This window comes from Athene noctua, chromosome 10 (assembly GCF_965140245.1).
Source record: "Athene noctua chromosome 10, bAthNoc1.hap1.1, whole genome shotgun sequence".
Taxonomy (NCBI): Eukaryota; Metazoa; Chordata; class Aves; order Strigiformes; family Strigidae; genus Athene; species Athene noctua.
Window position 1 is genome coordinate 14702915 of NC_134046.1, and position 12812 is coordinate 14715726.

At 51.0% G+C, this 12812-nt stretch overlaps 2 long non-coding RNA genes across 2 annotated transcripts; one reads left to right on the forward strand and one right to left on the reverse strand.

The window, feature by feature from the left end:
- Positions 1-503: 503 nt before the first annotated feature.
- LOC141964321 (uncharacterized) lies at positions 504-5717 on the forward strand. The gene is made up of 3 exons (XR_012634306.1): positions 504-3327; positions 4149-5054; positions 5549-5717. It is a non-coding gene; the product is annotated as an uncharacterized LOC141964321 (long non-coding RNA).
- Positions 5718-7759: 2042 nt separating this feature from the next.
- LOC141964296 (uncharacterized) lies at positions 7760-8946 on the reverse strand. Its single transcript, XR_012634303.1, has 3 exons — positions 8873-8946; positions 8719-8790; positions 7760-7959 (listed from the first exon to the last, which is right to left on the reverse strand). It is a non-coding gene; the product is annotated as an uncharacterized LOC141964296 (long non-coding RNA).
- Between the last annotated feature and the right edge of the window lie 3866 nt (positions 8947-12812).

Sequence of the window (12812 nt, forward strand, 5' to 3'; positions counted from 1 at the left end):
GCGGGCCTGGCGTTGAGTTGAGTCGCGCGGCAAACGGCGTCAGGAGCGGCCGCGACTCCGTGAGGGTGTTGGCGGGCTCCGGGTCACCCTGCGGCAGGTTAACGGGGGCGGCGCCAGGGGCCGGGCTCCGGGGGTGCTGTCATGCCCTGCGTGGCGGGCGGCGAGGTGCGGGTAGCCTGTGGGAAACGGCTGGTGCGGCTTGGGCGCCAGGGGCCGGACCGGGGCGGTGGGGTGGACGGACGGGCCCGTCTCGTCTCGTCTCCCGGTTTCGGGCGGGCGCGGGGCCCTTGGCCCGGCTCCTCCGCTCCGCAGCACCGCCGCCCCGCAGGGTCGGGGCTGGCCCCGGCGCGGGGAGCGTCCCGGGCCGCGGGCGCCGCTGTTGTCTACGGCCCTCTGTCCCGGCGAGAGGCGGGAGCGCGGGTGCCGTTGCCGGCGGGGAAGCGAGGAGCCCTGACCTGCGGCGGGGAACGGTGACCGAAGGAGATTGTGGCGGGGTGGGCTGCGGGAGGGCGTGAGAGACGGGATGGGCCGGCAGAACACGCTGCGGCGTAGGAACAGCGAAGCTCGGGAACGAGGAGGCAGAGGTTGACAGAAATGCCTCATGAAACGTCCCTCCTTTGGCAGCTAAACGTGCTGTCGGTAAACAGCAGGGTAAGGGGCTGGGTTGCCCCAAACTGAACTTGAACGCTCGTCAGTATACGCTGTAGTGATCGAAACTGAGCACTTGCGTTATGCTCCAGGATTGTTGTTAGCACCAGCGTAGAATGTGTCCCGGGCAAGCAGCAACGTGCTTATGGCACAGCACAGTCGGTTTTCGAGGAGGACTTTACACAATCAAATTACGCTTTGATTATTTATTTCTTATAGATGTTATAAATTTAGCAGCCAAAATCCAAATAAAGTTTTATAGTTTTATTGAAATAAGAATAAGCAAAACCGCATGGGGAATGCCAGGCAGTCTCCTCTCCCCCACCCACGCACACCGTGTAAAGGAACCCACCCCCTTTATACGCTTTTCTGATACATATTCATAAGATGGGTGTGTTTAGTCCGCGCAAGCTTAGTGGAGTTTCTGGAATCTTCCCAGATTCTCTGGTGGTGTTGAAGGGGGTTCTCTGTTTTTCCACTTCTCCTCTTCCCGCCAAAATGAGGGTCCTTCTGGTACTTTTCCATCAGAACAAAGGTCTGTCAGATACAAGGGCCTGTCTGGTACTTTTCCGCTAGGTGCAGTAAAACATAGTCAAAACGCCAACATAGTCGTTACATAGTCTGAGACTGCAAAGCCTTGAAATGATTTAAAGACAAAATCACAATAATTTTCCTTTTAACATATATATATAATAAAATATTTACAACACATACATTTGTTTTAAGGGTCAATATATTTCATAACACAAATCATCATCATATTTATTACATAGGTGTGGAAACCCAAGGTTATGATAATCCTCATTTATAGGTTTGCCTCTTCTACATTGTTTATGCTCCTCTCTAATTGTAGTACTTGCGCAGACAGTTTTGTTACTGCAGTGCGAGTCTTAACTGGGATGGAGAAATGGCTTCCGTTAACAACATACCTAGAAATAGTACAGGACGATGCTTAGTTGTAAAAATGTGTCAAATTTAATCCATGAGAGAATTTTGGAGGAAGTGTATCTGTCCCTTCAACAGCACTACTGTTTTGTATTTAAACAATCTTCCGGGAACAGGGCACCCTCTTCCTTGGTTCTCCAAGCAGGTATAAGCATCCCCAGCTGCCAGGGGGTTCACCAGAGCAGTTATTTACTGGTGTGGCTCCTGTTGCCACATCTGACCTGTTCTGTTCACAGCAACGCTCAGGCGTTACATAGCCTGAACTTACCCAAGGTGTTATTTACAGCATGTGTTCAAACTTGCTGCAGCCTTTCCAGCATAGTCAGTGTGCACCAAGAGATTTGATAGTGGTTTTTTTGCCCTGTCACAGCTGGCTTCGTGAAGCAGGACCTGCTAAATAGCTGTACAATGATATCTATAATGTCAAGTTGTGACTTTCTTCACTGAGCTTCCCAACAAGTGATACTTTGTAGGTCTTAAATGCAACCTCCATTCCTAGAGGTCATGCTGGGAAGTTCTTTTGCCTACTAAGGAGTCTTGGCAAAAGGAAGCTCAGATGAAACATCAAATCACTTTGATTTTCTACTGCTCCTAGCAAGCAGTATCCCTATGTCCCTTTCCCTTTGAAAATGCTTTCTGTGTTTTCCTCCTTTGTCAGTAGGGGAAACATCAGTTTGTCTGCAAAACGGCGAAAGGCTCCTAGGACGCAGAAAGGGCAATAGATGTTTAGTTCTATTGCCAATTCATAACGTAGCACAGCATTCTCGAAAACGTTCTCGTGCACTAACTGCATTATTTGCTGAATCTATGTAACTGTTCTGTTAACATGCAAACTTTGTGCAGAAAACGTTAGCCCGCTGCTTACTAGTAGCATGTCCTAAGAGACACAACCCAGGTGAATGAATACACATTGGTCTATTCCTCAGTAAGATTACATTCCTGTTGAGGTGGGAAGAAATAACCAAAATGATGGTTTCCTTTGAGAGGTGCGCTGCAGAGGCCTTCGTACTGTTTGAAGCTGTAGTCAAACCAAAGTGTGTGCTCACACACCTGTTTCGCCTGCCAGTGCACTGACAGATGTGTATTCCAAAAGGATTTGTGAAAACCTGATAACATTTTAGTCTAGTCGTTTTCTTTACTACAAGGTGTTCTCTACTTTCACGGAGGTTTTTGCCAGCATTGTATGGTGCTGTAGCGCACGCACCACTTAGGCGCAGGTGGTTTAATCCTAACGTTGTACAGGAGGATGCTAGGATTTGCATTACTCTGGTTCTGCGTTCATGTTAGAAATTCTTAATTATGGTCACATACTTTACCTTTCTGGAGGAGACATGCTTCGTTCAGTGCATGAGTGGGCAGTAGTGACTTTTAATTCCTTTCAAGCCATGGTTTCTGGATATTTATATTCCAGCTGTAACAGCATGGTTAGAAAAACAAGTCAAAATCAAAACCTGATTGAAAATGTGGCACAAGAGTAAGATTTCATGGTATAATTATGCAAAACCAGAAGACTTTGTGTTAAAGCAATTCTGTGTAAAGGAGATCTAGGTTTTGTAAAAAATATTGGCATTTCTGTTTGAGACACTAGATTAATACCACTGATTGTCACCAATAACCTATGCATTTTAGGGTGTTGTGTGAAAAATGCCAGGGACACACGCACCTAGCGGACACACATCCCTGTCTAGGCCTGTGGCCTTTGGTACTGCTCGTGCTTGGAGTTAAAGCCCATCTGTAAGTCTGTGTAGCGTTGTGAGCCTGCTTGTACTCCTTTTCTCCTCTGTGTAAAATTTGCCAGTTCAAACAAGTATTCTGGTGTGATTTACACTTACTCCAGTGTATTGCTGCTAAATGGACTAGCACATCGAAAGAGAGGTCTTAAATTTTAAGTGTTTGGGCATAAGCAGGGGACTCTGAAGAAGGTGCCAGGACTTCAGCTGGCAAGCGTTACATTCTAATGAAAGTTTTTGCTTTCTTGGTCAGTGCCTATTTTCAGTGCAGGTGAAGTCATCTGGCACAAAATAAAAAACCAAAGCAAAACCAAAACACCATAAAAACAAAAACTAAGCCAAACCCCTCTAATCTGTTTAGTCTTAATCTTCACACTGGTTTCTAATTTACAGCTTTGACTTGTCTGTTATGGTTAGTTTTATTCGTTGAATTTCTAAAGCTGGATTTAAGCCCCAGAGTAAAATAGTGTTTTCCCATAACAAATTTACAATTGCCAAATGATCTTTTCACAGAAGGATGCACGGCAGTATTGTATACCTCAGGTAGAGGTATCCGTTTATCTCCACGCCGCGTATCGTAGGTGTCAGTAAAGCACAGTTAGTGGAGGAGCTATTCCTTCCACAAACCCACTTTCAGCTTTAGGTGGTTTCTTCTCTGCTGTAAAGTGGACCAAATAACCGGGAGAATAAAGGGTTTGTCTTGTAGGAGCACACTGGGAGGAAACAGGGCTTTTGCTATTTCCACCAATATGCATTTTGTTCCTTCAGCAGAGTAACGAATAGAAATCGTACCTGTCACCTGAACTGATTTGTTCTCTTTTACAGGTTGGAGAATAGCTTCAGAGGCTTATGATGTTCCACTGTGTGCTACTAAGCAAGACCATGTACATTCCTGAGACTTTTTTTCCCCCCCCTGTGCAGTTTAGGAAAATTTTAGAGCTTTTAAGTTGACAGCTCAAGAAAAGCATGCAAAGTCTACTTCAGCACACTAGAGCCCACTGAGATTCTCCTACTGTCACTCCTCTTGGACGCAAATTAGGAGGAAGGCTCTAGCAAGTTCAGCGCTTTCTTAATCCAAAGCAAAGTGCAATCCAGAACTGTGAATACAGAAGAGGAAAAGATTTTTAAATCACACTGAACCTTTCCTGTCAAACTCTGTAATCTTACTGAGCCTCCTGTGGAAAGAGGTGATGAGTCGAGCGTGTAGCAGCAGGTGATGACAGTGCAGGGGCAGTTGAGTGAAGGGAGGGGAAGCAATATGAAGGACAACAACATTGGCGTCAGTCGAGCTGCTCCCCTTCCCCTGCTCTAGTCCCTGCCGTTCAGACAAAAAACCCTGGAAGTAACCAGCCTGAGTCTGTAGCAGGCTGCTGGATGTGCAGGTGTTCCAGGCAGGGCTGGAGATGGAGGCGGGAACTTGCTCAGGGAGAGAGTCTGTATGAGGCAGGAAGCACCCAGCGCAGGGCGTGCTGCTGAAATCGTGGGGTACCACCGTGAGGAGTTGGGGTTAGTGCTGGTATTGTGAGCTTGGGAGCCCCATCGTGTGGTGAAAGCTGGGGGCAGGCTGGAGCCTCGGCCCTGGGCGGGGGGAGGCAGCTGCAGGGCAGTCGTGCTTGGCGGTGAACGCCTTCATCTTTGCCGCTGCTTTGGGAAAACAAGCAGTTTTCCTCTCCGGCTCTGCTCTCAAGAGGACCTTGCCAAGAAGGGCGCTGTGAGTCACACATCTCTCTGGCAAGTATTTGGATTTCCATATTCTAAGACACCTTTACTTCAAGATTGTCTTGAGCTGCATTAATGTCGAAGTTGAGTCGGCCGCAGTTATAGAAACCCACGTGCTGCTGAGCGGAAAACAATGTGTATTTTAAGTTGCCTTTTGCTAAGGCGGCTTCACCCGATTCAAGGTCAGGGTATAGGCTGTAACGAGTGATGTTTATAAGAAAAGAATCCCTGTGCAGGGACTTCATGTAATTTAAGACTAGCAGAAGCAGTGCAAATGACTACTTTAGGCAGCATGTGATCTTCTTTGAGCCAGTAACTGTTACAGGAGCTGAAAAGAGTCACTCTATTACTTACTTCACCAGAATGATAAATGTTACGGCCTCATACTGGTCTATGTCTGTTGGCTGCAGAGCTGTGGTCCTAGATTGTATTCTTTTTAAATTCCAAGGAGGAAGAACTGTACATCTGCAGATGATGTTTCTGATAGACTTTTATTCTCATTTCAGGTGAGAGGTTACATCCGTGGAACGCAAACAGTGCTGCTTCTTGAACCGAAGTTTAATAGCTGTAGTTGCTGTGACTGCTACAGCTTGCTGACTGTCTGAAGATGAAATCTATTCAGACCCAAGCAACTGGTCAAATTTTGAGACTAATGAAACTTATATTTAAAATAAAACTTTATTACATGATTGGAAGGAGTAAGGGGAATGCTCTGCCAGCCCCTCGGGGCCCCGCCACCAGTCAGAGGAGCCCCATGCCTGGCCCCTGCCTGCCGACACCGAGGATGGACACCGTCGCCATCCACACCTGCACCCGGGCCTCGAGCTCCGCCGTGTCACAGGGGTTTTGCTGATGTTAGTACCTGAGCATTCTGTCCCTCTTTAGCCGGGGAGAAAACTCTGTTCCCCAGGATTGGTGGTGGAACATTCTGTGGGGATAGAAGTGCCGTTTGGCCTTAATAGGGCGCCTTGTGCCCTTGCTAGAGGCCTCAATGAGGGTGCTCAGGGGTTGGCGGGGCTGTTTGGGCTGGGGCTCAGGGCAGCTGGATGGGGTGCAGAATGCAGTATCAGATAGCGAAGGGTTGGCGGGGTGCTGGGTGGGTTGTGTGGCGTGACAGCACCCAGTAACAGGCTGGGGGGCTGTGAGGGAGGTGGGGACGGTGGGGTGCTGGGTGGATTGTGTGGTATCATACCATCCAGTGACAGGCTGGCGGGGTGCGAGGGAGGTGGGGACGGTGGGGTGCCTGGTGGATTGTGTGGTATCATACCATCCAGTGACAGGCTGGTGGGGTGCGAGGGAGGTGGGGACGGTGGGGTGCCTGGTGGATTGTGTGGTATCATACCATCCAGTGACAGGCTGGCGGGGTGCGAGGGAGGTGGGGACGGTGGGGTGCCTGGTGGATTGTGTGGTATCATACCATCCAGTGACAGGCTGGTGGGGTGCGAGGGAGGTGGGGACGGTGGGGTGCCTGGTGGATTGTGTGGTATCATACCATCCAGTGACAGGCTGGCGGGGTGCGAGGGAGGTGGGGACGGTGGGGTGCCTGGTGGATTGTGTGGTATCATACCATCCAGTGACAGGCTGGCGGGGTGCAAGGGAGGTGGGGACGGTGGGGTGCTGGGTGGGTCATCCAGTGTCATGGCACCCAGTAAGAGGCTGAGGCGGTCCGAGGGAGTTGGGGACGGTGGGGTGCTGGGGGGGCGCGAAGTAGGGGGGGACCAGGCTGGCAGCAGTTGTTGGCGTTCATCCCCGCTCTCAGGGGTGCCAGGGTGGCTGGTCTGGGTCTGCAGGGCCGAGGGGGAGGTGCTGATTTCTGGTGCAGAGGCTGCAGAGATGGCCCTGTGGAGAGAGGAGGCCGGTGAGGTCCTCGAGTGCTGGTGGCACGTGGGGAATCTCTTCCCCAGCACGACACGAGCAGCCATCCAAGGAGTACAAGCAGCAGTGGGGTGGGGGGGAAATCATCAACTCACTCTTTTCTCCACCGCCACACCATCCAGACACAGCACAGCAGCAGTACAATCGGCGCAGCGACCGCCACTACTGCTGCGCTGATCCTGCAGCGCTTCTGCATCTGTCTAGGTCTGAAAGCACTGTGACTGCGTGGGTGAGAAATTCTCAGAGATCTCTCGCCGACCGCATCTGGAGGAGCAATTCGGGACATTAGTCGGTCTGGCAAACACCACTCAGCTTGCAGCACCCTCCCACCCTTTGGGACAGGTTGTCCCACCAAACAAAGCTCCGGTGGCCAGAAGGAGAGTACAGGGTGGGGATTGGAGCTGCTTGGCCGGTTGCTCCTTTGAGGGACACGGACAAAAGCCATCCCTGCAGCAGGCAGAGCCACACACCCCTGACCCTCCCTGCCCCCAGGCCAGCTCCCACACCCCGAGGGGACGGAGTCAGGCCTTCTGAAGAGACACTTGAGCCTTGCTCTCCCCTTCGGCCTTTTCCCCAGCACGGCCACCGCCCGCATCTGCTCCCAGGTTTCGGGACATGTTTCCCACTTAGGGACCCCAGCAGGAATGCTCAGTACCTGAGTCTGTTTGAAAAAATTCATACGCACTGCCACGGTGGCCTTGTCCAGGCTTTGCGATCACTGCCAAAAAGCAGAGACGACAGGTAAAGCCTGCACGTGGCTGAGGCACAGAGGATGCAGGGGGGTGGGGCGGTTCCCTCGAAGCCTCTGCCCAGTCTGGGAGTCAGGGCATCGCTCTGGACCTCAGCTCACGGGAGGGATCCCGCTCTGGGCTGCTCTTGCTGACACACAGCGATCCCGGTGAGTGATGCCGGCTGACTGCGGGGCAGCAATTACCTGGCGTGGCGGCGGCTCGCATCCCCTCTGCTTTTGCTCCATAGGCTGGCAGGGAGCCACTGCCTCCTTCTGGGTATTCTGCCTCCTGCGCAGCCTCTCGGTCTGTCTCTTGAGGAAGCAAGCGGGACAGTTGGATCAGATGGAGCCGCTCCCCGTCGGGGAGATGGCACCTTCCAGAGGCCACACTGCTCAAACGCATCGATCAGGTTTAGAAAAATCTGCCTGATGACGTCTACACAAACCAGCGCTGAGCCCTCACAGTACACTGGGGGCAGCAGCTGCCCTTGGGACTTGGCTTAAGCCACAACTGGCAGCAGAGGCTCTGCACCAGCTCCAGGGCTCGCCAGCACCTGCAAGGCGTGAAACCCAGCATCGCTGCTGCGAGGCTCTGCTCGACCCCTTCCCTTCCCGGGAAGCTGCATCGTGTTTGCCTACGGTCACAACTGCAAAGAAGCGCACGACAGATCAGTTCCCGTAACACCGCTCAAGGTGCTTCCTCGGAGCGGAGCGGCAGCGAGTGCAAGTCAAGGACGGGCTTACTCCACGGCACTGCCCTCTCCCTTCCCCTCAGGAGCACGGGGCAAAGAGTTACCGCGTGCCTGCAGCGGCACCACGCTGGGACGAACGAACCACGCGTGGAGCTGCCGGGAGAAAGGGCTCCCAACAAGCCTGCTGGCGTGGCAGCCAGCACCGGGAGCAGCTCAGGCTGCCAGGGGCCAGCAAAAACAGCCTGGCAAGGGAGAGCACCCCGGGGCACATCACTGAGCCCAACCCCTTCCCTCTCTGCACATCAGCCACAGAAGGAGCAACTTGCACTTCACAGAAAAAAGACAAAAAGGTAGATGCTCCCTCCTCCCACTGACTTACCTGTGGGACTGCTCTCAGACTGGAGGACAGCAAGAGATGCAGAAGTCGGGAATCCATCGACCTCGAGAGGATCTGAAGGGAAATTGCACCTCAGTAAGCTCTTGCCACCTTGTCAGAGTTTACTCTTTCAAGGAAAGGGACATTGAGAACTTACCTCCAGGATGCCCCAAGGGCTCCAAACCAACATCCAGCCAAGAAGCTGGATAACCACTGCCCCCAGCCCGATCTAGAAGCAAGCAGAGATGAGAGTCATTGCCACTGCATGCTGGGAACCGCTTCTGACTTAGGGAACTGCAGGCATGGGAAGGGGCTCAGGTAACCACGTGCGGGCCTGTGGAGGTTTGAAATCAGCTGGCAGCCAGACCCCACGTGTCCATGGCCGGCCGTTCATGTCCCTCTCCCCCCTCTCTGGTAAGATAGGGGAGGAACAAAAGGAGAGAATTTGTGGGTTACATAAAAAGAAAGAATTTACTAAATATAACAAGAGAACAACAGTAACGATAGTGAATTCAAAAACAGGTAAAATGCAATAGTCGCTTACCAAACGCGGCGACCGCCCCCCACAGCAACAATACTGACCGACAAGCAGACAGCACACGAGAGAGACCCAAGCCCAGGAGAGCAAGAGCCCACCTCATGACATCACATGTTATGAAATACTCCAATGAAAATTAACTCCATCCTGGTCAAACCAGGACAGTCTCCACTCTTTATTCCATACCATCGCCGTTATGCTCAGGTTTCTAAATACATCTTAAGGAATCACCACCCTCTCTTTTTTTTCAGGTCTCACAGATATCATTCCCTTAGTCTATGGTCCATCCTTCCACAATGTTTGCTGCGTAATTTCTGGTTCCATCTGTTATGACAGTCTATAATGCTGAGGAATGAGGCGGAGTTGGCTCAGTCAGTGGAGCAGAGAAGACTTTGGATGTGGCACAGGGATGTTGCAAGGCACTAAATGCAGTAACAGGGGTATTTGATAGTCCGGTTCATAGGCTATTCTCACCTAAAATCAAATCTCCCTGAGGCACACATTGGACCTCTCCATCCTTCTGCATCACCCACGAAGTGCACCCAGGTCCTTGGGCAAAAGTAATCCCACATATGGGTTTACCTTTACCCAATGCAGGAGTAACCCAGATGGCCTTCCCCAACATATTCCTAATGCACACTATGGGGGCTTTATCCTCATCCACGGTATGTAGGAGGTTTGACTGAGCAGGGCCAGCTTGCTTGGCAGTTCCTCTGGTATTGAATAACTTTTGCTAAATGCATGTCTCAGTGTTTGAAATTTCCACCACCCATTGCTCTCAGTGTAGTTTTCAGCAACGTATTGTATCGCTCAATTTTTCCAGAGGCTGGTGCATGGTAGGGAATGTGATACATCTACTCAGTGCCATGTTCTTTGGCCCAGGTGTCTATGAGATTGTTTTGGAAGTGTGTCCCATTACCTGACTCAGTTCCTTCTGGCGTGCCATGCTGCCATAAGATTTTCTCCTCAAGACCTAAAGTGGTGTTCCAGGCAGTGGCATGGGACATGGCATGAGTTTCCAACCAACCAGTGGCTGCTTCCACCATTGTAAGCACATAGTATTTGCCTTGCTGAGTTTGTGGGAGTGTGATATAATCAATCTGCCAGGCCTCCCCATATTCATATTTTGACCATCGTCCTTCATACCAAATGGGCTTTAACCATTTGGCTTGCTTGATCATAGCACATGTCTCACATTCATGGATTACCTGTTGTCCTGGTTCAGCTAGGATAGGTTAAGTTTCCCTAGAATGTGGGGAGGGAGCTCTAGCTGGGTTATTCACTACCATGCTGACGTCAGATCCGGGCGCCAAGCGTGGGAAGAGCTAGTGGGACGTGTGGTGTTCGTGGTCGGTACCCTCACTGCTGTACTCCATGCAGTATATCTCTTATTCTGTTCATTGTTGTTACCGTTGTTTAGTTTATTATTTGTTACACTGTTGTATTAAATTTTTCCTTATTTCAACCCTGGGGCTTATATTTTACTCCCTGCCCCGTCTGGTCCGAGGGTGGGGGAGGGACAATCGTGGCCTGGTCTCAGATCCTGGCAGGGCCTAAACCACCACAGCCTCTTTTTGGCACCCAACTTGGGGCTTGAGAGGGTTGAAATAAGGATCAAAAAGGGACAGACCCTAACCAGAGTGTGTTAGAGCAATCTGTTAGGTGCAATTTTTCTTTTTTCATTTGTATTGTTTTGATAAGAAATGTTTGCAATGCTGGCCCACTTGCTTGCGTGGTGGGGCTGGATTAATCCTTATATCCACTGTGTGTTCCCAGTGCTGATGTTTGTTGTCGGTGGAAAATGTCTAAAGGGGCTTGTTTTGTTATACTGGCTACCGTCTGTTTATAATGTGTTTGTATCGCTGTTTGTGGGGGCGGGCCGGTACCCATTTGCTGCCTGGGCTTTTGTTAGGGGTCTCACCCCCTCTATGGGTGAGCCAGGGGAAGAGATCCTCTCGGTTTTTGAGAGTTTTAACTATCCTTGGAGCATCCAGGCCAGTGTAATTGTGGCACAATGTTTTCTGGGTGTCTGCCAGATCTTGTTTTTGGCCACGCGGCACTTCTCTAACAACAGCAGCACCTGGAAACCTGCCCTGAGGTCAGATAATAGTGAGTGGCAAGGGGTGTGGGAAGAGATGGGCAAATGCCCGAGTCAGTGGTCACCTCCAATGCTTTGGAATTTCACTCCCGAACAAATGCAGAGCCTTGACAAACTGGCGGAGTGCTTAAAAAAGGTGTGTTGCCAGTCTGACAAAACCCGGGAGCTACAACTCGCTGCAATGTGTTGGGGACTTGCCCATGCCTACTGTGTCCTTTTTAATGCTACTCACTGCCCTCAAGGGGGAGAAAGGGCTGCAGGATCTGAGAGTGAACTTACTGGTACAGCAACTGAGCCATAGAGACAGCCAGTGCCAGTATCAATTGCCCCCACTAGTGCAGCAGCTGGGCCAGAGGGACAAGCAGTGCCAGTATCAGTAGCCCTGATACAGAAAACCAAATACACCAAAAAGCTCGCAAAGTAGGGGATGGAGATGAGCCAGGCCAGGCACAGGAACAGGAGGAAGGGCCAGAGGTGATCGTCCGATCTCTATCTCTGAGTGAGTTGCGAGATAATGCGGAATGATTTTGGCCACCTCCCAGGTGAGCAGATTTGCACCTGGCTGCTCCATTGCTAGGATAGTGGAACTAGTGTTTTTGAAATGGAGGGGAGAGAGGCCAAGCAGCTGGGATCTTTGGCCAAGGATGCTGGCATTGACAGGGAAACAGACTCAAACCCTCAGCCTTTGGAGGCGACTCCTGCTCAGTGTAAGGGAGAGGTACACCTGCAAGGATGATATCCTGTGTCAGCTAAGCAAATGGACCAGCATTGAGAAAGGCATCCAGAATCTCAGGGAACTGGCTGTGTTTGACATGATTTACCGTGATCTGAATGATGAACAGTCACCCATGGACCCAGATCAGGCCCCTTGCACACACCTGATGTGGCGAAAGTTCCTGAAGAGCGCACCAGAAGCACACTCGAAAGCATTGGCCATAGTGTCCTGGTGGACAGACACCCAGACTCTAACAGTGGATGGAGTGGTTGGCAAGCTCCGGCAATATGAGGGAAATCTCCCTTAATCCCAACATTCCTGGGTTTCAACTGTAAAGGAACTGTCTCAGAAGCTCCAGGAAATGAAAGAGGACATATCCTACATTTCACCTGCATGGGCCCATGTCAGCCATTAGAAGTAGATGCTTCCCCACCCAAGAGAAAGGCAGCAGAAGGTACACACCACGAGGCACCCTGTGGTTTTTCCTCTGTGACCATGGAGAAAACAGGAGGTGGGATGGACAGCCCACTGCCGCCCTAGCTGCACGAGTAGAGCAGCTGAAAGGGAAGACCATCACTAAAGGGGAGTCCTCCACAAAAAGCGCAGCTCCAGTGTCCAGTCGGAAATCCCCCAAACAGAATAGAACGGAGAACATTATGTCTGACCCTCTTGAGGGGACCACTAAATCATTCTTGCAAGAAGTGAGTGATGATGAGCAGGATTAGAGGGGCCCTGCCTCCAGCCAG